This window comes from Solanum tuberosum, unplaced genomic scaffold, assembly GCF_000226075.1.
Source record: "Solanum tuberosum cultivar DM 1-3 516 R44 unplaced genomic scaffold, SolTub_3.0 scf00314, whole genome shotgun sequence".
NCBI classification, from domain to species: domain Eukaryota; kingdom Viridiplantae; phylum Streptophyta; class Magnoliopsida; order Solanales; family Solanaceae; genus Solanum; species Solanum tuberosum.
Window position 1 is genome coordinate 190,509 of NW_006239241.1, and position 583 is coordinate 191,091.

The window sequence follows — 583 nt, forward strand, 5'->3', positions numbered from 1 at the left end:
GTAAATCTTTGTGTCTTGTGTGATTGATTTATTCTTGTATTGTCGTTTTGTTTGGTTGATATAATTGTTGTCCATTCTTCATATTGCTTGATTTGGTTTGTCTTCTCTTGGTTCAAATTGAAAGGGAAAGTTTAGATTTAGGTATTATTCCGCTGTTATCCTATCTGGCATTCTTGTTAGTGCATTGTCTTTCCTAACATAGTGGTATCAGAGCATTGGTTGTTGTTCATTATTGATTTGAATGATGGAGGCAAATATGAGCAAGATGGTTTGTTTGAATGGTAGTAACTATCATATTTGGAGAGGCAAGATGAAAGATCTTCTATTTGTCAAAAAAAATGAATTTACCTGTGTTTACCTCTAATAAACCCCAATCCATGACGGATGAGGAATGGGAATTTGAGCACTTGCAGGTTTGTGGCTATATTAGACAATGGGTTGAAGATAATGTTCGAAATCACATTGTGAATGAGACACATGCCAAAATTTTGTGGGACAAGCTCGAGACGTTATATGCTTCGAAGACTGGCAACAATAAGTTGTTTCTATTGAAACAATTGATGAATATCAGGTATAAAGAGGG